Source organism: Halichoeres trimaculatus, unplaced genomic scaffold (genome assembly GCF_033239565.1).
Source record: "Halichoeres trimaculatus isolate MK-OKI-2021-1 unplaced genomic scaffold, fHalTri1.1 fHalTri1_scaffold_7, whole genome shotgun sequence".
NCBI lineage: Eukaryota > Metazoa > Chordata > Actinopteri > Labriformes > Labridae > Halichoeres > Halichoeres trimaculatus.
This window is the reverse complement of record NW_027437185.1, coordinates 29309339-29335282: the sequence shown is the minus strand read 5'-3', so window position 1 is coordinate 29335282 and position 25944 is coordinate 29309339. Positions and strand designations below refer to the sequence as shown.

The 25944-nt window shown below is 39.2% G+C and overlaps 1 long non-coding RNA gene across 1 annotated transcript in view; it reads right to left on the bottom strand.

Moving 5' to 3' along the window:
* Window positions 1–25944, bottom strand: part of LOC141793118 (uncharacterized) — a 112366-nt gene that overhangs the window by 67293 nt on the left and 19129 nt on the right. The window contains exon 2 of the long non-coding RNA XR_012598392.1: window positions 7793–7915. This is a non-coding gene — a long non-coding RNA (uncharacterized LOC141793118). The remainder of the gene's footprint in view (window positions 1–7792; window positions 7916–25944) is intronic.

Here is a 25944-nt window from a genome sequence, read left to right as displayed (position 1 = left end):
TACCTGAGGGGCAGCCTAGAGGTGGTAATGGAGGGCTGACTGAGGGCTGTCACTTCATGCTCTTTCACCCCAGGGACTCTGAGTGGGAAAGTAATGGCCGAGCCTGCCAGATGTAGCAGTCACTTTTAATCAAGTGCATGGCTGTCACTCCGTCTGTATTGATCCCTGTCCCTCCGGCAGCCTACAATCGGACCGTTTTCTAGAGCACAACAACTTTCTCTCCCTTGCTTTTCAAACAACTCCCGGTGTGGTGGCACCTTGGCCGAGTTAATCATAATCCAGCGACAAGGTAAGAAACAACAACCTCGAAAAACAAGGCCGGATAGGTCCGTTCCCCCTGCCATTTACTGCGTGTCACACATCGTCCTCTGGTGCATGTTGTCAAGAGATGATCTAATGTCCCGTCTTCCTCTGACATCAGAATCTATGACCTTCAGACACGAAGTTCAGATCCAGCACCAGTACGATTTCTATAATTCAGATTGCCAGCCTGGGACAATGAACGAAAGAACTTTATTTCCTTTGTTGGTTAGTAAACCTTTTTTAATTAATCAATTTTTTATTTTGTTTTTTGGAAGATGGAATGAGGAAAACCTGTGAATAATCAAAAATCACAGCAGCAATGCAAGAAAGAGTGTAGAGCAAAAAATCAAAAATATATGGTTAGATAAATATCATAAGTGCAAAATTTAAAATAATGTCCATCAGAGACGACAGCTTGGCCATAATTCTCCGGTCAGCCACCACTTCTACAGGGTCCAGGACTCAGTTGGACTTCTTCACCAGTTTGTTCAGTTCCGTCCACTGAAATAGGTGAAATCCTTCCAATGTGGCATTTGTGTCTGGTGTTAGCTCTGTTAGCCATGTCTCTGTTACTATCACAATGCTTCTCTGCCTTCTTGTTTTCCCTCTGGTGCTGGGTTAGTACCGCTAGCTTGTCCAACTTATTGGAGATAGATCTTACATTCTCCATAATGATGGATGGAAGGACAGGTGGATGTCCTCTTTTTTCCTAAGCTCACAGGGAACATTAGGCCTAGCACTGATTAGCAGTGACATACTACAGGCTGCTTAACGCTGAGCTCACATTGGCTCCGGAGCGGTTGCAGTTCACATACCGTGCGCCACTCGCAAGAGTAGAAGCTTACGTGGGTTCACCTTCTTGTCTGGACTTGCGTAAGAGCTTTATTCCTCTAATGTTCATTATTTTGAATAACGTTACTTTTTTCTTTTCTTGAATTATCCTTATAATAGTATGGGATGTGTCATAAAAAATGAGATGACTTTCCACTTTAAGGATGAGTCTCTCATCGTCCCTTGTTGTCAAAATGCGACCTCATGTCACCGGGTGTGATGTCATGTTTACATATACTACTAGCGCAACTGTGCTGTCAAAGAAGAGTCAAGGTACATTTGTTTGTACACTGATTTTATTTTAAAAAACAACAGATCTTCATGCCAGCCGGCAATTCATTTCCTGTATAGCTCGTCAAATTTTATTCAGCTTGACGCAGACCTTCTCCAGCTTCTGGAAAAGATAGACTTTTTGCAGATTCTTTCCGTTGTGCCGTACGGCTCCCACAACCGGACTCGCACCGCGCAGGGCTAATGTGAGCCTACAACAGTGATTTTAATGATACGGATTACATGAAGAACCGTCACCGGATTCAGTGTGAGCCTTGGGTAAAGCTAACCTTATGTCCAAACATTGCAACAATGGTTACACATAGGACACACAGGAACGAGAAAATAGTCAAAACAATACCGCAAGCACAACCAGTTTGGTGTCAATGGCCAACGAGCAATAAAAAGTAATGACAGGCTTCTAACACAAAACATGTTTTTCACTGTTCCTGTTGATGTCTTGGTTCAGCTAATGGGCTAGCTTTCTGAACCTAAAGCTGCTGCTGCTAGCATAAAAAAGAGAGCATCAGTGCTTCAGTGACTTAAGAAAAATAGGAAAGCCAGCCCCACCACAAAAATAAGACAGTTAACTAATAATTAAGCAGACACATTTTGGATTTCAGCACAGATTACATTCATACCACCCCATACTTTTTGTCCTGTAATTCAGATCTGTGTCTCCTTTAGACCAGCAGATCTCACACAGACTCAAACTCTTCGGTCAGCAGTTCACAACTTTTTGACAAGGAATGTTATTAACATGCAGAGCAGAGACGACAGCAACAACACTGTGTCCTTTTATGTTTTCTTTTAGTTCTTTTTTGTTGACTGTTGATGAGCTGAACACCACTACTCAGTAATAGGCACAGAGAAATGTCCAAAACGCAATATGATGAAAAATTCCCTAAACACAGACAGAAGTTGCAGTCTGAACAGAACCAGACACCACTGGACTATTATTTTTAAGAGAATTCTGCTTATTATAACTTTTCGTTTTCATCAAATATTTAGATAAAAAAAAGTAACAATGAAGTTTTCCTGTCCTAGTACCCAGCTTTGATCCAAGTATTGATTTTGTTGTGACTTGTATCATTTTGAAGTTAAAAACTCTGTGTACTAATAAATTGGCAAGAATGTTTTGTATCAGATGGTTGTGACTGTGAAGTAAACACCAAATGTAATCTCAGTTATAAATCATGTATCTGTGCTTCTTCGCGTCTCTCAGCTCACTGGCAGATTCATGCTCGAGTCTGTGTATCCAAAGACAGCATGCCTATTAGTGTTACAAGCTCAACACATTGGGGTGCTCACGTAAATCCCTCCATCTTCATATTGTTTGGATGCGAGGTTTGCTTCAAGTACCGCCAAGGTTAAGTAGCAACTGTGAAGCCATATTTGTCTTGTCTTCACCTCCCTCAACAGGAAGGCATGCTGTAGTGAGAGTGGCTGAAAGTCAGGATTTGGCACCTGGTTCTCTCCTCTTCTTTTTTTTCTTCCTCAGATCTGTTGCAAGGCTCTGGTTTTATTGTTCATTTGCTGAGGCCACAGGGGCTGACTATTACTGGGTCATAACTCGGCAGGATGATGAGGGATGAATTCTAATGCGGATCCATCACCAATAGGGATAGGAGGGAGGTGGCAGGAACGAGAGCTGGAGGACTCATGGGGGAGATGGGAATAAAGTATGTCATGAGCACGCAGACTAGCACACACTTGTATGCGGAGAGAAACACAGACGTAAATATGTACTCCATGTGCATGCAGGTGCATGCACTGTCCCCTGCTTGAAATATATGCCATGTTTATGCATAATAACCACTCAGATGTGTATTATGGTCTCATTTTCTAAACTTTGGCTGTATAGCTTTTTTCTCTCCACATTGTTTGGCTTCTGACTTCTTTTTTCAACTTCTGTTTGGCTATAAAATAAAGACGGTGCAAGCTACCACAGAGAAGATATGGAGGTCACTTTTCCTTCCTGTGCAAAGCTGCTGTTTTCTATTTGTTTGCAAGGATATGGCTGGCAGCAAGAGGAGAGGAGGGAGAGTAGTTGCAGAATAATGTGCTCCACCATCCAGACACACGGTTGGCTCCGTGTGGTAAACCTCACTGACAGATGCTTAGAGTAAGAGTAAAAGGAAAGGTGTTAGGCAATGACATGTGAAATAGAGGGCAGCCTGTCGAGCCCCCCCCTGCATTGCAGATGTACTCCACTGCACCATAGTGAACGGACAACACCGAACACGGCGGTGTGAAGACACGCTGTTTGAGAGAGTTTTTGGTGAGGAGGATCCTTTTTGTTTTAACTCTCATCTTCAAAGTTGTTTCATGTAGAGTAGGAAATGTAAAACAAAGAAAAAATGGGACTGTAAAAGGATGCTGGTGCCAAATAAACCGGACACTGAGTGGCTGTGAGGCATATCTCTGAGTGAAGTTATGGCAAGTAAATGATGATTATTTTATTGCCATCGTAATTTAGGTTGCTGCGACAGTAAATTACGGTTATACCCAGCCTAGTATAGCAGCGGAATAATTTCATGTTGTAGATTTTTAGTTCAGCTCAGATTAAACTTTAATGATCCCTGTGGGGAAACTGAGGTTGTTGCAGCTGAGAAGAATATGATATAGCTAATAATAAAAGTACAACAGAGAGCACTGGGGATAATTCAACAAGTCGCCACCAGCGGAATATGCTGAATAAAATGCAGTAAAGGAATAAAAATTCATAGATTGTCTGCAGTGACAGGTTTAAAATTTGAAGTGGGTGTTAAACAGTGTATTGCTCCTAGGGAAAAAGTCATGCATAGAGGTACAGTATGTCCAGAAGAACAAATATGCATATGCAAATCCACTTTGAGTTGCTGTCATCACATACAAGATAGAGTATGCAAAAAGCAAGAAAGATAAGACATCTTATTTTCCCCATACATAAAGTTTGCACCCAAAGCTCTCAGCCATCTGATTGTTTTTGTTCTCGTTTTATCGCAGCATCTTGATATGTAAAGCACATCGCAGGAAATTTTCTATCGTCTGCACAGCTCCGACGCAGTGCAAGACATCACGGGTGACTCTGGGAGAATGCAGGATGAGTGCGGGTCTGTCGTCGGGATTTGCAACCTAAGTATCAACCCTTGCCATCTCGCAACACACTGTTGCTGAATCCCACTCAATCCCCTTCATGGTGGAACAAAGATTTTGCACTGCAGCTCACATTAAGTCAGGAGGGGGGAAAAAAAAGCAACAAAAAAAAAAGACACAGCTCCTCCAGTGCCTTCTGTCTCTCCTGCAGGAAGCAGACCAATGGCTCTATTAAAGCCGCGGCACCGCACCCTGGGTAAAATAGCTGTCAGATTTGTCACTTTCAAATGACATACCTATTAGAAGCTAATAAAACCCTTGAGCTAAGACAAGCCAGCCGGCACATATCAAGGATGAGATGTCGAGGTGAAGGAGAGAAGGATATTTCTTTGCTTTTGTGAAAGCTTTTGTTTTCCTGTTCGGCCCTGTCAAGTTAGACAATGCAGTTCCCTGAGAGTCTAATCGATGCTGCAAATGTCAAAGCCTGGCAATGGCTGCATGAGGCCCAACATGACTCTCAGTGTGCTGTTGTTATCTACTGGACAAAGACTTCGACAGCTGATGCCCAGCCCTGGGGTGCGAGCCAACATCTACAGAAGCTTATGGAGACTTCTCATCCGCTCAATGCCAATGATCTACCCTGAGCTGAGAAGAGCTGTTCATCAGAGAAATCTCTGTTCTAGCTTGCTTCATGTGTAAACTGCATGTATGATAAGGGTGAAGGTTTGTCAGAGAGTGACGGGTGTGTTAGTGTGTCATTTAGCCAGAAAGATTTACAGTTTTAGAGTTTGTAATTACTGCTCAGACACGATTGTTTTCATTTCAGGGATAATTATGTTTGCTCTTTGAAACCTTCATCATATTGATTTGTTTACATGTGCTGCAATGCACAAACACACGCACACAGAAACACACACACACCATACAAAATCATTGTAATTCAGGCAGCGCACACAATGGAGATTGCAGCATCGTGTCATTAAGACACCCCACCCCCCATACCCAAGGGTACCGTTATTGCACAGATGCACAGTAAAATACCCAGCCACACACCATCCACACACACAACTCACACGCACACCAAGCTAGGCTACCTTAATTGGCCTTCCTCTCACAGGAGAGTTGTATTTTTTTAAACGCAATGTGTATTGAAGACCAAAATTGAACTCCCCAGTCTTCACTGTTGTGACGTAGTTCAGATATATCATGGCAGATTTTATCACCCCAATAAAAAGCTGATTGGTCACAGAACACTTTTGTTCCCAAAGCAAATAAAATATCCGTAGTCTTGAAATTATAATGGGACTATATAAATCTAATCAATCAATACATTGATTAGCAATTACACTGTGACAGCAGACAGGCAGTAAAATGTGTAATATGCTACAGAATGAGGAAATGACTGAACTGGCCGTGGATATAATGAACAATCCACACTCTACGGTTGACTTTTTTTTTTTTTCCCAGATTTTTATTACCCTGCATGATGGTGGCACAAGTTTTAAGTATTTCTGACAGCTGTTCATGACTCTACCATTGTTTCATTTTAATAACTAACATTACTGTTGACCTGAGTGGAAGGCAGGTTTGGAAATACAATGACTTCTTTTGAACAGTGAATGACAGGTATTGTGTGCTGTGTGTGGCCATGTGCTACCCACTGTGGAGTTACTTTAACAACAACAGGAGTCACTAGAGACAAATCTCATCCAAGTGCTTTTGCTGGCACTCAACCAATAAATACAGCCAGGTGCGTCTGTAGACAAAACTAAACCATTAGTTCTACCATTTATCCATTTTCACCAGTCAACCCGGGCATCTTCTCCCCAGCAACATTTTTCAGCTCTCAGGCCATTTGAGATATATAAACCCTATAGCAAGCTCTGGGTCCAGCACAGGCATTGGCAAACTACGGCCCAGGGGCCACATGCGGCCCGTTAAACGTTTTAATCCGGCCCCCCGAACTTGAAAAAATTAAATGAATAAACATTTTTTTTTTGTTTGTTTTTTGTTAATTACTCCACGTTTGCACTTTACCCTCTGACCCATCAACCCTTCTGTAAAGATGAACAGACCTAAGAAAAGGAAAGTGGACAAAACAAAACTCACTGAAGCACATAAAACTGCGCATATGCGCACAGATAAGATGGAGTGGATCGTCAGTGATCTGTTACTTATAAAAAAAAAAAAAAAAAAGCTCAGGAACATGTCTGTATAAACTTTCAATGAGTGTTATTTGTCTAATTTTTATATAGAGACGTTCACATTTAATATCAAATTATCACACAAACAATTTTGACACAATCTTTCATTACTTTTTTTTTTTTCATTTTTAAAACCAGGACAGAAAAAACATGTTTTTCTGTTTAACTGTAATTCTGTTTTTCCGTTTTGGTTTTAAAACAGAAAAACAAAAAAACAAGTCCGTTTTTTCGTTTTTTAGATTTTGTTTTGAAACAGAATAACGAAAGAACGAACCATACACGGATTAAAAATCCCATTATAATTCCATTCTCTCATATTCTAATTTTAATTTTAAAACAAAATCAAAACAGCGAAAAATAGACCAATACATGTTTTCTGATTTTTGATTTGAAAACGAAAAATTGAATAACAAGTCGTTATCCGTTTTCCGATTTTGGATTCGAAAACAGATATGGAATGAATGAATGATACCCTGATAGTTACCAAAGCACTCCATCCATCTGCTCCTGGTCCGGCCCCTTTGTCAAATGTTAGAACCCATTGTGGCCCACAAATCAAAAAGTTTGCCCACCCCTGGTCTAGCATGAGCTCTTCCCAGGTGGACATGCCTGAAACTTCTCAAAAGGGATGACGCATCCTTATCAAATGACAAGCAAGCCAAACATCTGTATATATGAGAGACAACAGCTCCACTTTAAGATCCTTCTAATGTCCTGCCTTGAAGACTGGCACCAGATTTCCACCAGATCTGTGTTCAGTACATCTCCACTCTATCCTTCCTTGTTCACCTCTACTCTCTTCTTTCAAGCTTTCTATATAAACCCCTAAAAACCTCAAACCTTAAGTTGTTTTGGTGTCTGACCTGCAGGATCTGACACAGAGCCAGAATGCAAGTTGAGTTGAGCCAGTGGAATTATCCACTCTGTCACAGCACTGTTGCTAATTGAGTCAGAGAGAAGACGGACCAAACATAGATTTGTTGGAAGTTAGCCAACCAGCTGACTGCATTATTGCTGACACAGCGCCAGATGGCTTGTCAATCTCAACATCTATTTTACCTTGCACAAGATCCTGATGTACTTCCTCCTTTGGGGCAAAGACTCACCTTCGACCAGAGGGAGCATTCCATTGAGTTGTGAAGAGAACCATGGCCCAAGCCTTGGGAGTTGTTGACCATCTACTTAGCACTTGGCTGCAAATTGCCCCAATGCATGCTGGAGATCCCTGTCTGAAGAAACCAACAAAACCACATCATCTGCAAAAAGCATTTGGAATCTTTTTTTTCTTTTTCTAAATTGCAAATTGTCAATCTTCTTGTTTCTATTTAAAGTTTTCTAGAGAGTCAAATGAGTTGGCCTCAAAGACCATTACTGTGCTTCTGAGAAATACCTTACCAATGACCATCTGTGTCAATAATAACACAATTTTGAGATTTAAAAGACTCAACAGGACATGGAAAATTAGAGCAAAGTCTCTGAAGACTCAAATCCTGATTGTGCTCAATGTCAGAGGTTCATTCAGTGTTCCTGTGTGTGAAATTTAAAACCTACTCCCAAGTTTCACTCAGCACCCATGCCTTAGGATTACCAAACACCAGCAAACAACATCCATTCTCTTCTATCTATCCCAGACCTTCACTGCCGAGGAGAGAAACAACAAGCCTACTGTTATCCATCTCTTCCTGCACTGGAGGGGCACAAGGTGATAAATTCAACTCTTACCAAAGCCCACTGGCAAGACACCAAGCACATGTTGTCCCAGAACAAATGCCTTTTAAAGTGTATATTGTTCTGATTTTAGTGCTGTTCTCAGTTTCTGATACCTGCTTCAATCACGGGAGAGTTGCATCATCATCTGTCATTGCTTCCTCTAGACTCCAGGCTGGCTGATTACCCCATCATCCTGTAAGACTTTGCACACAAACTGAAACTCATCCATGATTTATCAAAGACTGTAAAGATCTCAGTTGCCTCTTTAAGAAATGGTTGCATTTTTTTATATCAAGAAAGGTCTACTACATAAATAATCATAACACGATACGGTGAATGGATAATATATTTTGATCTAGTAGGCTGTGGTTTAAACTGAGATGTAAGTTCTCTAAGTGGAAACTTTTGATCTGTGAGTAGGCCTTGGTGTAACCTTGACTGGGTGTCTCTATTTCTACATTTCTAGCATTTATGTTTAGCTATGCTAATTGGATGCAATGTGATAATCAACAAGTAGATAAATATGGAAATTAACTCAAACTTGTCAAGAGAAATTACTAAAGGTAATTAAAGGTACAAGGAGTAAAAACACTCTAACTTTGAAAATATTAGCTGCCTTTCTAATGGGATAAGAATGTCTCAATCTAATGAATGAAACTGTGAAATTACTGAAACAGACTCCAGGGTAGATCTAGGTGACATCTTGGCCCCTGCAGTCAGAATCACTCCATCAGCTGATAATTACAAACCCAACACCAGATCTATGTCTAAGTCTTTGAGTTTTTTTTGTTGTTGCTATCATGTGCTTTTATGCTGAGGTGTTTTTTTCTTGATCTTAAACTACGCTCTCTGTTAGGGAATAGTGTGGAATTGATGTTTCTTTTTCCCTCTCTTCTTCCAATGTTGTTGTTTCATATCTATTGCAAAAGGAAGCTGGGCAGCTGGCAGCCCATTCCTGTTTATTTTCCCCTGTCTAATTTTGTTTACTTTTATGTCTTGGAAGGGATGTAACTGAAATGAAATTTCCCCTCAAGATCAATAAAGTATTCTGATTTTGATTCTGATGTGACCTAGCTGAGTAGGGCTGAACAAATAATCAAATTAAAACCAACATCACAATCGCAAAAGCTGCAATTTAAAGAAAAACTACCAAAAAAAGAGTTTCATCTACACAGACCTGAAGGGAATATAGTAACTTGTACTCATTTTTCCTTAAAACCAGCAAAAGTCAATATGCTGGTTCATCTGGCCAAAATATCACATGTCTACGAGACTTGAATTTAAATTAATTTAGTAAATATTCTCCTGTGATTGTAATAGTTAAATAAAGATATGCTATTCATATCAATTCATTCATCAATTCATCTTATTTCATCATAACATGTAGGCCTGGCCTACAGGAAAAAATAGTTCTTTGCTGACAACACCCTTTGTGGTGTTGGTCAAACTATAGAATGACTTATTCCTTGTGTTTAGTGAATAATGCAAAAGACGAATGAACCCCCCCAAAAAATAAATCGCAAATGCAATATTGGCCAAAAAAAAAAAAAAAAAAGCAATTATTTTCCAAATTCGTTCAGCCCTATAGCTGAGTCACTACCTTGCTAACCATACTTTGCGTTACAGTTTGATTTAGATGGGTTTTGTATACGTTTAACACTAGCTGAAAGGACTGACTTAAAATTGGAAGTAGTAATTTATTTCTCCAGAACCCTGAGAAGCTGTGGGTGGTAAATTATAGATTTGTTTCCTGAATGTCACACTGATTAAGATACTAAATGCAAAATATGCAGCCTTGCAATTAGGGATCGGTATTGGTGGGAAGAGTCTGATCCATGGTGCCGATCCAGTTAACTAGCGCTCTCCTTTTTCTTTATTACCGGCGGTCTTGGATACTTGATTTGGAATTTTATCTCTGATGTGCTTTCTTTGTTTTTTGCTGAATTACCAGCCTACAGGGAAAAATATTACAATTGAATATTAATTTCTGCACAATCTGAAGCATGGTTTTTACCAAACTGCAAGCAAACATTTGAATATTTTATAGTTTAGATAACTATTAACTTCAGTAATTCCATATACAATTTTTTGGCCTTTTGCCCTAAACATTACCAGTCTTATCCAACAGTAGGATATGCAGATTATTATCAAACACTGGTATTGGATCGGTACCGGTATCGGTCGACACTTAAAGCCCAGGTAATGGTATCAGTATCAGAAACAGAGAAGTAGGATCCCTACTTGCAAGGTAAGCTATCTAAACATTAGCATTGTTGCTTACTTTTATTTCATTTTTTTGACAGGAATGTAGGTAGGGGAAGTTGAATGCGACCAATATCAATAATTCAAATTTGAAAAAGCCAAATTATTCAATCACTTTCCAGTAAGCATCTTATGAGTTAGCAAAAAGCTTGCGTTTTAGAAAAGTACTCCAAAATGTAAGAATCAAGAAGTAGTTGATCTTTGCAGTTTATCCATAAAAAAAGAAACTGAATCAACCTTTTTTTCCTTATTTTTTTGCCTACATTACAACAATGGACTCTGGATACCATTAGGTGGTTTTTGTGTACACTTGCTTACTTTCTTCCTTGCTTACAGTGATGATAATCAGCTTAGAAATAGATGATTATAGAAATAATACTGCTTTCACAGACTCCTGGGATATATTGCTCATAAACTGCTAGCCTTTAGTCTCCAATATACTTTGACCACCAAAGCTATAAAGCCTTTAGGTCTGAAGAGCTGAGAGATCTATGCTGTCAAGCTAAGTGAGAGCGAGGGTGTCAAGTCAATAACAAAGCGATGCTATATCTTATACTCACTCCAGCCCACTTATCAACATTTTGAACAAGGACTCAAAGCAGTGGCCATGGCTTTTTGTACTCAACCATCCATGAGCTTTTACACTGAAGTGTGTCCAGTAGTGGAAGCATTCAATCCACCCAACATCTGCCTTATGTCTTGGAAAACAGACCATCGTCTACCTTGTCCGCTGTGAATCAACCTCTCAAGAGACCCCTGGCCACCTGTGTCAACCCCCTTCACGCAGAGAGACAGGCACGCACAGAGACACACATTCTTCCTGCCCCACCCTTCAACCATATGAATAATGCATCACCAGACAGTCGGCAGTAATGAGTCAATTGCTCAGAGAGCCTGGAGAGACACCCTTTCGCTGTGATGGTTATACCAAGCCGTCCCCTCGCTCAGGTTGTACTCGGCACCAGATGTCCAAGGTGCAGGGTGATGAATTATGGGTCATCCCTCTCCCACCTCTTCTGCAGTGTCACCACATTAGGAGGCGAGAGCATGTGGTTTAGCCCACGTGGTTATGCATGTGTGTGTGTGTGTGTATGTGTCTGTCTTTGCTCAAGGATGGAGAGACGTTTATATGCACTTTCTGAGGAAAGGTTGGGATCACTTAACTTTGATGCTTTCTCTCTGCTGAGGGTTAGTGGAAGTTCCCTCTGCAACCAGAGCTTATGTTCTGCAAGTGTTTGTACAGCAGGGCATCTGAGGAGAGGGTTTGAAACTAATCCTCTTGTGAGCAGGCAACAGAGAGGGAAACATGTATGAAACGTGCTTATGATGCACATTTAAATGATTGTTTACGCATGCATGTGCGAACAAACGCTGTACTGTGAATATTTGATGAATTTTATGTTGTGCTTTGGTGCAGTGCAGATTTTTCTCATTTTAGATTAATCTATATACAATAAGGTGCTCAGTAAGTCCTTTTTTGTGTACAGTTAAGGTCTAAATAATTGCAATATATTTAACATGTACATAACTTTGATCTAGGGATGAACGATTTTGGAAAATAATCTAATTGCGATTTTTTAGACCAATATTACAATTACGATTAAGCATACAATTCTATTTTTTTTTGGGGGGGTGGCTTTATCTTTTTTGTTTTTGTAATGCTTTTTAATGCTTTATCTGCTTTGTTCAATCAATCAATCAATCAATCAAATTTTATTTTTAACGCACTTTTCATACATTAAAAATGTAGCACAAAGTGCTTTACATGATTAAAAGAGCAGTTCACTTAAGTTTTAAGTCATTTTATAGTATGACTAACCAACAAAAGATTCTGTTAACATTTAAACAAGTCTTTTTTGCATTTCTTAATTGAAAAAGAAAAAGGAACACTGTAAAATTTTACTGACCTCCAGTTGTCAGTAAGAGTAACAAACCATACAGATTAAAGTGATCAAGGGGGTATGGCTCTACGATCTACTGGATGGATCTTTGTAGCCCACAGGTTTTTTTTTTTGCCAGAATAAAAAACAGCATTTTGACTTTTGCTGGTTTTAAGGGAGAACAAGTTCAAGTTACTATATTCCATCCAGGTCTGTGTACATAAAACTTTTTTTTTTTTTTTCTAAATGCAGCTTTTGCGATTTGAAAATTGCCTTCTATTACATTGCGATGTTGGTTCAAAATCGATTAATTGTTCAGCCCTACTTTGATCCAGAAATACTTATTGTTGACATTCCCCCAGCTCTGACTAAAATTAAACTGTGCAAGTTCCACAGTCATGTTCATGTCATAACGATGGACTATCATTTCTTGCATCATCAGAAGGCACTATCAATATTGAAGAGTGTTATTAAAAGTCTCAATGTGCATGCATTTTTAGGTCGTAATCATGCATAAGACAGAGATATCCCTGACACACTTACTTTAACCCCAGTTTGAAAATCAGACTCTAAGATCTCATGATGAGGATGCCAAAAGCGCGCAGTGCAGCGTACAGTTGGGGATTTAGAGTGTGACCAAAGCTTTTCAAGGCAGTTCTATTGAAGTCACAAGCTCTTGTGACAATTACAGCCAATTCCCTTCCCAAGTCCACTCAGCCACTTTAACAGTCTCTGTGAGCAGAGAGAACTTCTTCCAGTGTCAGAGTGAAACACTGTGTAAAGAGCGAGATTTCATTAATAATCCTTTCAAAGTGAAATGTCTGCCTTTGCAGTTTTAGTGTGATCCCACTGACAGTCGGGGCAGGCTGTGAGGCCAAGATGTAATTGGGGTGCTTGAGCCAGCATATAATGCTGCAAGAAAACTGTTTAACATGCTTAAACTTAGTCAAGTACTGTTAGCATTCTGCAGAGAAATTTCATAACCGAATAATACGTGGTTCATTGGCCAGCTGCAGAGGATTTCTATCCTATTTAGTTTTTTCTCACTTTTTGCTTTTTGATCAGAAATTTTGGAGCAGTACAACAAGCAGGTAGCTGAAGATGAGCTGGAATAGAAAAAGGAAAAAAGCTGGTGTACAAAAAGAGTCCAGCAAATACAGATCTTTGATCTTTTGTATTATAGATGTTTTCTGACTTGTACTTTTGCCTACAATGTTTGAAACATACTAGAAATACATTCTTTTTCAGAGTGCATAGGTGAAGAGCATTAACACATTGAAAAGACAAGAAAAAAACAGTGTGTGATGTGTGCACTGTAATTGAACAATTAGTGGAGAATCTGGCTTGTGAATATGCTCTGCACCAAGCAGTCTGGCTCCCCCTCATAGTTCTTTATTAGCTTAACATAGGTGCCAGGAAGATGTGCATGTTGATTACCAGCAGCTCCATCTTTTCCCATCCAAACATAGACTTTCTCTGATTCATGATTCAGTGCAGCCACTCACATTCAAATGAGCCCTGGCAAACTGTTAATATTTTATGATAGAAAACACAACCAAAAGCATAATTTTTACCCAAATAAACAAGCACTGTGCTTGGATGATTGTAGCAAAAACACTGCTTAGCATGATCTCTGTCTGTGTTGTCTACAAAGCCAAAGTGGCTCAAATGAATCCAGAAAAAGTAGAGTTTTCTCTATCCCACATTATGATTCACGATTTGAAGAGATAGATCTTACTCAATAGACGTTCACTACCCATGATTTCATTATGCATGCAACAGTCTGTCAGACTTACACAATCAACATGGCCCTTATCTGTCTATTTACTTTGATTTTTGTAAATGGAGTTCTCGATGCTCCACCAGCCTTCACTCAGGGCTGAATCAATGCTAGTTAACGTCATGTGATTCATAGCTCTGCAGCACAACTTTATCACAGAGGTACTTAATTACTTGGAGCTTTCCATTTGTACTCAAAGGACGAGACCAGCGCAGAAGATTTGTCAGGCGCCGCGCAGACAGTCAGTGAAAAGTATGGCTAATTCATTATCACTTCTATTCACTGCTGCTCCAGATAAAGAGCTATCTCCAAATGAGAGTTTTCATGAGATTCTTGCAAACATGAATCAGAGTTGTAATCAGATACTGAGGATGGTGATATAGGGGAATATGTTGTGGGAAGAAATTATATAGAATACTGTGTAAGTCACACCACTTGTCTCTTCATGTGGTTTTTATACCTCAAGCAATAATGTCTTCGTGAAATGTCTACCTGACTGTAACCTTGTTATTTGTTTATATCTCATTCAGCTCAAATTCAAACTTTTATGGGTTTATGTCTCTGTATGTCTGCCTGTGGATACTGAGAAAGAAGTCTAACAAAGAGCCCTTGAGATAAAAACAATATATTAGTTTTTAATACTGTTTTCTTTGGGTATATTCTTATATATATATATATATATATATATATATATATATATATATATATATATATATATATATATATATATATATATATAAAAGACACACAGATCTATAAATCAAATCTTTGTCTCCATCTCTGAGCTGTTAAGATTTATTTATTCTGCATTTAAGAATGTGTTCATACAGTACTTGAAGTGTATAAATTTTAGGCACTCAACTTGATCCCTGCATCATAATAACTGACTAAAAATGAGCTTCAAGAAGAGGGATTTCACCCTGTTGGTATTTCATGCAGACATACAACTCTGTGCACGGCATGAGAGAAAAAAAAACACCTAGTTCATTAGATTGCTGAACTGCAACACCCATCGTAATTCATTTTGATGTTGTACTTTGCAAAGAATAGACACACTCATCACAAATTAAATCTGTTTGTTTTCTGTTTTTTTTTCCCGTAGTAACTATAAAATGTAAATTAATAGTAGGGGCTTTTTATTTGATTCAGTCAATAAACTCACCCTCCCTTTATTTGGGACGGACATCAATAGTAGACAGACTTTTAATTATTATTGAACAAAACTTTCATTGTTATCCCAGCCATTGTTGTAATTCTTGAAAGCCAGCACAAGCAGTTGTCCTTGTGTCCTCCTTGTCGCTTTTTACTGCTCACTGGGATCTAAATGTCTTCAGGCTTCTTTCTGATCAACTTGTTTAAGACTGCAATAAGATGATATGCTCCTGTGCTGTGGATTTACTGGCACTCCTGCTCTGGTTGATCATCTACTCTTCTCCTCCTACGCTACATAGCGAGGTCTTTACACTCTTTTGTGGAAAAAGTGAAGTTCAGCTCTGTGTTTCCTCTCATTCATCATTTCTTCTTTTGTCGTGCAGCCTGATATGAGAGCATAGAGATCCAACTGACTGTGATGAGCAATTATGTAAAATAGAATCTTGACAGGGTGAGAAAGGCACTGATTGAAAGCTCCCACAGTAGAAGCCGTATGAACTAACAATAAACATATTTTTTTTGTTGTCACCAGGGATGGGTACTGATTTAGGTACTTACATAGGTACGGTACCATGTTTCAGTACCTAAACCAGGCATGGGCAAACTACGGCCCGTGGGCCACATGCGGCCCGTTAAACGTTTTAATCCGGCCCACCAAACTTAAAGAAATTAAATTAATAAACCTTGTTAATGTTTTATTTTCCCTGCAATTCTGATGTTTTCTATATAGAGAGTTTACATTTAATATCAAAATATCACACAAACAATTTTGACACAATCTTTTATTACTTTTTGTTTTTTCATTTTTAAAACCAGGACAGAAAAAATGTGTTTTTCTGTAATTCTGTTTTTCCGTTTTGGTTTTAAAACAGAAAAACAAAAAACAAGTCAGTTTTTTTGTTTTTTTGATTTTGTTTTGAAACAGAATAACGAAAGAACGAACCATAAACGGACTAAAAATCCCATTTTAATTCCATTCTCTCATATTCTAATTCCAATTTCAAAACAAAATCAAAACAGATAACAGATTTTTGATTTGAAAACGAAAAATTGAATAACAAGTCGTTATCCGTTTTCTGATTTTGGATTTGAAAACAGATATGGAATGAACGAATGATACCCTGATAGTTACCAAAGCACTCCATCCATCTGCTCCTGGTCCGGCCTCTTTGTCAAATGTTAGAACCCATTGTGGCCCACGAATCAAAAAGTTTGCCCACCCCTGACCTTAACGCATCCTTGTGACTGTGAGAGAGTGGAAGAGGAGGCAATTTTCCATGCTGGACATGAACACAGCATTGCAAGGTTATATAGTGAAGAAATGATATGTTAAATTGAAAAACTTTGAGATTATATTAGTCACATCAAGACCCAAAAGTACCGTATATTGATACCACTGAGTACCAGTACTGATTGCCAGGTACCAGGCATCAGAGCCGTATTGTTTTAAATATGAAAGGTACCCATCCCTAGCTGTCACAGGCGCAATGATATTACCAAAGACAGACACTAACTTTTAAAGAAAACTTCTTAAAAGAAAAAAGTTCAGCTGTTGGAAAGCACTTTCAGAAACATTTTAGTACCATCAAACCTTTCTTTGGCAGCAGGATGGTATAGATTTGACTTAGAATAAAAAAGAACTATAGTGCCTATATGTTTATGGAGAAAGAACATGCATTGTTTAATGATTTCATTTAGTTTTTGGACGTAAACAGAAGTGTAAGGCACAGAGGAATAAGAGTATTAAGATGAGTTTATCCCCGGTTTGTTTTTTTAGTGAGATCTGTTGTAAAATCTTATATAAACCTTCATCTTTGCTTTTTGGGACTTTGTCTCTCATACGAAAATTATCTTTGCTCTTGCTGGGACAAGTGCTGAGCTGGGATGAAACAGACATAAAACTGTTAGAAAACTTTGGATTTATGTTCTTTGCTTTGTTCAACTTTCCGGATGAGTTTATCTCTATCTTTCCACAGTTCCTCAGTTCAATGCTGGTGTTTCTACACAGATATTTTCAGCCGTATTTTATGCTTGTTTTAACAGCTGTCATGGGAGACAGTAGAGATGTGTGACAGTATTCTATGTATTTAAGAAATCTGCAGAGTAATACTGAAGTAGGTCAGGAAATGTGGTTACATATGCTTGTTCAATTGTAATTAAAAAGAAAAAAAGTTTTCTGTTAAGTTTAATTGAGCTGTAGCCATATATCTTCTGCATCAGTTTCAAAGAAAAAGAACAGATATTTTTATGAGTGGCATTTATTTGTTGTTTTAATGTTTGGGTTTTTTATTTATTTATTTTATTTTTTCATGTATTTTTCATTTACAAAAAAAAAAAAATGTTTTATGTGGAGCCAAATATTGATGTTAATGCTTGTTTATGCGACTGACTATCTATCTGATAACACTGTTTTATCTGCAATGCCCGCAGAGCAGGACAACCCTTTCTGCTGACATTCTGTAACTTCATATCTCCGTCCTTTTTTTTCTTAAACCTTCATTAAAAAACATTGAGGCCACCACAGCACCCAACACTGATGCTTTCATGAAGGAGCATCTGAGAAAACCACTGTCATGTTCTTTGCACCACACGACTATGACAGATACCCAAACTGGTTCACACTGTGACTCTTTGGATGGGATTAAAAATTAAATTGAAATGTTTTGTATTAAATGTGCACACGAATACAAAGACAGAGAAGTATAAAGGGATGATTGCATCATAATGCCTCTGGGACCTCGGCAATGCAACAAAAAAGGCAATTTAAATGAGGGACTCATGAATGTTAAAGTGTAAAAATATCCTTCAGTCGGTAAATGTTTAATTCAAGTTCCTCAAGTGCTTTTTTCTTTACTATGTAGAGTCATTGGATGATTCTGGGTCAATACTTGCCTTAAGCAGTAGAATTTTTGTCATATCTAAAGACACGAAAAAAAAATCTAACCAAAAAAGGAGCTTAGTGCTCCAAAAAAGCCAGCAAATTTCTCTTTGATATGCTCACATGCTGGGAGATACAGCTGAAACACTCCTGATCAAATATATATTAAGTGCAGACTCACATTCCAATTCTAATGACAATAAATCAGCTCATTTCGATCATTTCAATCACCACTGATTCATCCTCACTTCCTTGATAAGTGGTTCTTACTGATAAGCAGTCAGCGCTGCAGTGTTTGTAATGGCTTCAAAGAAGGCACTTCACAACAGCATCGCCAGATCTTTGATGTGACACAGCCTGAGACCAGCGAAGCCAGCAAAACAGGAGGATCTTAGCCATTGGCCGAGAAATATTATGCTTGTGAGGATGACATTATTTACGTCAAAGTCATTATCTTTAATTTTCATTCTTTAAAGTGATACTCCGGGATGGAACAAGTTGGGTCCTATCACAAGGTTTAGGGCAGAAATTACCCCTACAGCAGTGATTTTGTGCAGCAGAAGCCCAGAGTGCACACACCAAACACCCCCTCCCTGCTCCTCTGCCGGTTTCTTCTGCACTCAGACGGGGCCATATTTCACTTGACCAAAAACACAAATAAACGGACTCCCACCGAAAACATCTGATATCCGTCTGCATTCACGCTTTATTTAGAGAATTTTCAGTGCGTTACTTTCACACAAAAACACCGCTAAATAAGGCTCTAGTTCTCATCGTGTCTCTTCGTCCAGGCAGACTACCTGCGTTTGTTTATATCTGGCACGCCGCGCGCGCGGACTGATACACTAAGCGGCAAACGCCTCGTAGCCAGCTGTGGCTCTGCAGCTCTAAATAAAGCGTGAATGCAGACCAATATCAGATTTTTTCGGTGGGAGTCCGTTTATTTGTGTTTTTGGTCCAGTAAAATATGGCCCCGTCTGATTGCAGAAGAAACTGGCTGACGAGCAGGGAGGGGGTGTTTGGTGCGAGCGCCCTGGGCTTCTGCTGCACAAAAACACTGCTGTAGGGGTCATTTCTGTCTTAAACCTTGTGATAGGACCCAACTTGTTCCATCCTGGAGTATCACTTAAAAATAATTTGACTGATAAGTAACATCTGTTACCCATCAGAGCCACAAGTACGCAGTGTACTCACAAAGTCATATATACAATAAGATGGAGTTTGAAATGACTTGATGAAATCCAGTTTCTGCTTAGAATGTAATACAGTTTTAAAATTTAATTTTCTTTATTATCTACAAATAGGCAGTCTTTGTCTTCCTCTCTGATAAAACATTTGATGTCGGTTACAATCAGAAGTTCAAAAAGACAAAGCTTTGTAGTAAGATGAAAATGTCAACGAAAAAATCATTTGTAATACTTCTCAAAAATTACACGCCTCTGTTTCTTGTATTTTGTCTAGTTTAATACACATGCTAGCCACATTATCACAGACACTTGGTCTGCATTGAACATAGGATTTCTTTAAATCATGTACTTTTTGTCTCTTTTGGCACATCATAGTTAAGCTACAATGGAAACTAATAACGTGTGCTTTTGGTCATAAGTAATCTTCACTTAGAGACAAATGTAATCAAACTATGACAGTAATGCTTCACGTTTTGCTACCACCTCAAGCGGAGCATACAAGCACAGCTGATCACAATGATGTCAACGGGCAGCTGTATCACAAAAGGAGTGTTGTTACAGAGTGTAAGAATCACCAAAGACGTGTGAATAAAACACTTCAGAACTGCTTTTTTTATCCCAAGTCAAATTGTTATGATGTAATTATGTTGCAGTGCAGGAAATTTTTAAATGTAGATCTAACAGTCACGATCATAGAGTAACTTCATTGTTTTTATTCTATTCTGAATCAAGACACTGGCTAGATTTGCTTTACATTGTTTGTAATGATTTAAAAGCATTTTTGAAATATGAACATATTCAAAAAAAAATCGGATTATGTTTTTCATCACAACCTTCATACGAGTACAGTATGTGTTGGGTTAATACAGACTGGGGCAACAGGCAGACAGATTTTATGCTTAAGTCCTTGCTACTATTTGACTACAACTGTGGAGTACTTCATTATTTAGTCAGACCTGTAATGTTAAAAGTCTGACTTTTTAAAAACTACATTTTTTGTAGTCTAAAAGCAGTTGCTGATGATTTTCCTCTGTTTGTAATTTTCTTTTTTTTCCCGGACCTTTGCTCTTAAAATGTTCAAATTCTATGCTTGACAGTAAATGAAGCTAGTACTGAGGGACAAATTCTACATTTGTAAAATAGAAATCTCTTTTCTATTGTTACTGGAGCTGAAAGTACAGCCACTGCTGTCCTTGTGGCACTTGACACTTAAAGCCACTTGTTAGTTACCTTCGGACACAACCTGGCACTGCTCTTAACAGAAAACAGTGTTGTCACCTTAATCTTCTTTTATTATAGTTTTCAATTCTATAACTCCAGTAAGACAGCATCAGTCAGGGTGTCACATTCAACCACTAAACTAGCCTTTAGAAGTTGTCCTTTTTTGTTTTAAAGCATTTGTGTGGCACTCTCTGTGCTAAATGGTATGAAACAGCAACAATCCAGCTTTTATGAGAGTGTTTGGTATACTTGGCACACAGGAAGCAATGTGGTTATGTCCTTCACTGGCACCAGCACTGCATGAAACAGTTTTTAGTCAGCAAGAATCTGGGTAATTGCCGAACAGACAAAAACTAAAATTTACAGAAACTGAGACTGCGACTTAATTAACAGAACTTCCAGCAATGATCATCTTAATACTAATTAGAACTCTTTTTTTGAAAGCACAAAACAAAACCAAGAAAAAACATCACAAATTACAAAATGGATAATGCAATACATAAAGTTGGAAAGAAAACAAGAGGAGGAGCTTTATCGCCCTGTTTGAATAATTTAGTTTCTCATTTATCCAAAAGTAATTATTCTAAGCCATGAAAACAATTTGTTCAAACATTTTTTCTTTAAGCCCTGGACTTTATTTATGTATAATTACAAAACAAACAGTATGTCCAACTAATTATTTATTTGTCATCACCAGCATTCATCAGTACCTTACACTCATATAAGCATGAAGAGAGATAATATGAATCCACCCACGGAGATGACTGGATTGCACATGAGGTTACCTTTTTCATTTACTGAAGTTTTGTTTCAACTCATCAAATCGTATGTGCTGTGCAACCTACTGAAAAGTCTTAAGTGATTAGAGCACTGGCATAATATGAAGAGCACAGATGATACCAAAGAACCTGTCAACAGTGCATCACACACAGATACATCTCACAGGCAGCTTGCTTGCTCCAAGCTGTGTACTGAAAGCTTAACTGCAAGTTGAGCAAATTGGTTGGGCCTGTGATTAATATTTAAAGGCTCTGTCGTGTTTAATCTTCTCATCCTGCCCCACCAGTCTCTTCTGGTCATCACTGGCTAATCTACCATCAGGTACCATACAGGTCCCTTTGTGGGAGGGGGGAACCCATCACCACAGACCACAGACCACAAAATGGAGACATGGGTGAGAAAAAACTGTGGTTCTTGTAGTGGCCACATGAGACAGTCTACAAAAGTGAGTCACCAATATTGGCAACTTACTAGGAAAGGTCTAAGAGCAAAGGGTTGTGGGTAAAAGTTATGAGACTTGAATAAAGATACAGTAATGACACTTTTCTTAAACACGTTTGTAGTAAATTACTGTGATTTACTGCCATTAATTTTCAGTAAAAAAATTACCTTGACTTTTTACAGTGTACTTTTTGTCAATTTATCAGTAAATTTCTTAAGGGACTGAAGATTTTTTAATTGGCAGCTTTTTTGTACTCTGTGATGTCAGTTAGTCACACAACCGCCACCAAGGGATACACCCACAAAGAGCCGAGTATAAATACAGCTCCCTACCAGCTCTGGCTAATTTGACTGAGTGCTGGATGCAGAGACTCTGCTTTGCTGAGCACCTCGGCTTTACATGGTGAATTAGCAGTTAAAACAGTGAATTAGCAGTGAATTAGTAGTTTTAGCAGACATCGTAACACTTGTGAGACTGTGATATCTGCATGCTTGTTCTGACATGCACTGTGAACCTGGACCACAATAATGCTGTGGTAATAACATAGTGACGAACTGACGGTAGAGGCGATCTTTAGACTACATTTTCAGCACGATGGATAAAACAGACAGAGAAAAGTGAAGGAGCAGGATGGAGCCCTGTTATAGAAATAGTTTATTGGTGAAGTCTGCCTATATTTCCACGTATAAACTATACATGTTACAGTACCGGTTTGAGTCACCACACTGAAGCGTCCTGAGATGATCTGTGTCGAGGTGGATTTTCTTCCTCCTGAGCTGCAGAACCGTCCGGGTCTGACTCGGGGTCCAATACAAAAGGACGTATCCTACACTCTGCCATTTTATTAGTGCTATCAATGCCTTACGGTGAAGTTTTGGCAAACAGCAAACTTGCTCGGTCTGCCCCATTCAAGGTGGCGATTTTGTAAATACTGCCATGCTGCAAAAACCGCCCCCTGGCTCTACCCCCTCCGCCCCTCTGATAGAACTGACCAATCAGAGCACAAAGGGCTGTGACGTTGCGAGGTTACTGGAGGTCATTCTGGAAAAGGAGCGTTTCAACGAGATCTTCAGAAAGGCCTAAACTGAGGATATTGAGAACGCTATTGTGGGGCAATGAAGGAACTAAATGACTTGTACTGAGGGCAGAAATGCTTTACAGTCATCTTAGTCTGGCATAGTGAAAAGGAGAAACAAGCATGATATGTCCCCTTTAAGGGCTAACCTTATGGGGTGCACAACCTAATCGCTAGTACATACCTGATAAGGAAATGTGAGAGACGCCACACAGAGGAAAAGACTGTGCATTTTCTGGTTTTGTTTTAATAGCACATAGTGAGCAGTGAGGCGGCAAGCAACCAAGGAACTGGAAAAATTTATTATAGGACCACCAGGATTATTAGGATTACTATGCATTCATTAACTTCACAACATAACTGTAAAGTCTGAGGCAAAAAATAGCAATAAAAAAATATAGTTCACAAAAAAGAAAGAAAAATCAAAATCTGTTTCTGTCCTTTAGTTTCCAAAAGCGGTGCAAAAACCTACAAACATACAGTGCCTTTGCATTACTCCACACAGACAGGAGGACGCATTAAATGGTCACTGAGTAAAGCCCCTGAGATGTCTATTTTCTCTCCTGCAGACTTCATGCTGCTTTGCTGCTGTGTGGCATTTGTTTACTTTGGACCAAGAGCCAAACTTTCCCCACTACCCTATTGATTTTAACTGACACATTAGCATTTAGTTCCTTACTAACTCAGGGTGTGATTCGTTAAAGGACTGTTTGGCTTTTGCATGTGCAAATGACCCAAATGGCCATTGTGGAATTCACAAAGTAAGAGCAAAGGGTAAAATGCTCCTCAAGCTGGGCTGCAATCACAACTCTAGGGGCCAGCAGTGTTTGCTCTGATCTCAACCTGAATTACTCCCACAATATCACTCTAATGTCACTTGTTTCTGATTGGTTTGATACAAAACTTTTCTGTTTTGTACCTCTGCCATAGCTCAGTCGATGAAGTCTAGCCTCCATGTTTCTTGCCAAGGCTCGGCTTTTGTTGAGTTATCAAGTTACTCCTTGCAGCTCCATCCATCCTCCAGTTATGCTCACTTCTGGCTCTGGGAAATCAACATTTGGGCAACTAATTTTCAATTTACTCAGTGCTTCAGAAAGGCAGTCAACAAACTGGTGGGTGAGGTTTCAAGTGCCACATCCATTATTTACTCCATCAGTTAAAATGACCCCCAACAAACCACAGGTATTGTTTCAGACCTGCACTGTACGCCTCAGCAGTCTATTCCTCATACAGTCAATTTGCTGAGCCTCTATTTGGGCAGGGAATGATCCATAACCAAACAAACAGACTCTCAGTCTGGCTAAGCCTTGTCTGTTTCTCCATTCACAGAGCCAGGCGACACAGGGGGAAGCTGTTTTGGTTTCTCATCCCTGTCACATTGTTTGTGAGCGAGGTCATATGCTGCCAACTCACTGGCCTGATTGGCATGGCAGGCAGAGTCTTTTGGGGAGGAATGAGGAGTTCCTGCACATGCACACTTGGCTCATGTACGGGGTGTGAAGCTTACCCACATTCTTTGCTCAGGCTTTCACAAGAAGAAAGGCCGTTTTGGCAGACGGCCTCTTTGACTAAGGCTTCCCCTCGGGTTCAAAAGGGAGCAGACAAAGCGCTTCTAGCACTCAAAACTTGGCTTCAGTACAAATCCCACTGAGGAACTCATAAGGCTTCTACCACCAAGTACCCTTTAGAGGACTGATAAGAAGTGTGTGAGATCTTACAGACCGTTTTCACATTGTACCATGTGGCCTATGACGGCGGCCACATGTACCTTCGAGGTAGAAGCTGATCTATTGCCATCCAGCAGAGAGAGGGAGAGCTGAAATATGATTATCAAGCTCTCAGGAGCAGATCCAGATATTTAGAGGCCAAAGGCACAGCCGTAGTGGGTCTGGGTGTGGATGAAAGGTGGGCTATCTTTTTGTGAGAGCAGGTCTTTCCTCACGGGGACACACAGTAGTTCTGAGGCAACAAGCATGCTCGATACAGGATATCATCTCAGGCCAGCAAAGCAATCTGTCAGGATTTCCGTCTCTAATGTGAGCCGACAGTACTATGGCCTCCTGCAGAGCATTACTTGCATAAACTCATTTAGTCAGAAACACAACTATATTACCACAATTTGTCACAAGTAATTTCTCAGCTTTTATCAATTTTATGCTGAGTAGCTAATTGTTCTGTGCTTTAGATGAAATATAAATCACTTGGATATTGTCAGAAAAACAGGAAAGAGTGAAGTTAATGTTGCTGTCAGTTTTTGAAATTCTTCTGATGAATAAAAATGAAACAGTTTTAATACCTTTCCAGACAAAACCTTCCACAACCATCTGCATTAAGAGTGATTACCTTTGGCAGCTGTGTTTTGACTAATAGTCAGACATTAAGAAAGCCGCTTTGACATCATTTGCTCAGGTGTTTTTCGCCATACATGTGGTTAACTTCTGGTTGAGGACACAGATCAGATTTGATGTGATAAGTCTCTGCTCCACCCTGCACTCATTCACAGGTCAGTATCTACTGTTAGTTTGGTTATCTTAGCAGCTAATGAGACACACACCTTATATATGTTTGTTGTAGACAGACAGACATCTCCAGGATCCTGTCTGTTTAATTAGTCCCTTGATTTTACTCTGACCGACGTCCATAAATAGACAAGATCAGCCAGAAAATTAGCAAACACAGTGACCACATTCTTTGCAGATACACACCACATTGCTTATTTAATTATGAATGATAATTCAGAGAAAATAATTTGTTTTGGGTCGAATTAATTATAGGAAAAAAATCCATTATTTTACCTTTCATTTTTAATGACACTGTCAAAAGTTGGTGGGTGTCCAGTGACTTTGTGTTTAGGCTGGAAACTGAGGAGGCACAATTTAATAGTTTTAATG